A 399-nucleotide genomic window follows, 5' to 3' on the forward strand; every position below is an offset into this window, starting at 1 on the left:
CTTACCGTGCGAAGAGAGGTCTCGTTCTTCTAGCCCTGTATTCGCTCCATCGCAGTAGAAAGTCCTTCCGGATAAAAACTTCAGACCTGCTGCGCATCCCGCGATGTCACGATGCCGATGGATGTGGAGCTGGGTGGGTTGCTGGTGAGTCAGATTTGAACATGAGGCTGTTGGAACTCAATAGGCGTCATCGATGGCAGCCAGCCACAGCTTTCAAGTTTTAATAAAACGCACAGAAGAAAGCTGTCCCCATTCATTCTCCGAACAAAACACGCCTTGTTCATTGGTCAGGGTGGTGGTGGACGCTACAAGGAGAGCTTTGTCACGCGCAGGGAATGTGAATGTCATCCTCCCTTCCCTACCTGGCGACTGGGCTTCACTTTGGCAGGTGCAGGGAAA

The sequence above is a fragment of the Myotis nattereri genome (assembly GCF_964212035.1).
Source record: "Myotis nattereri genome assembly, chromosome: 4".
Taxonomy (NCBI): Eukaryota; Metazoa; Chordata; class Mammalia; order Chiroptera; family Vespertilionidae; genus Myotis; species Myotis nattereri.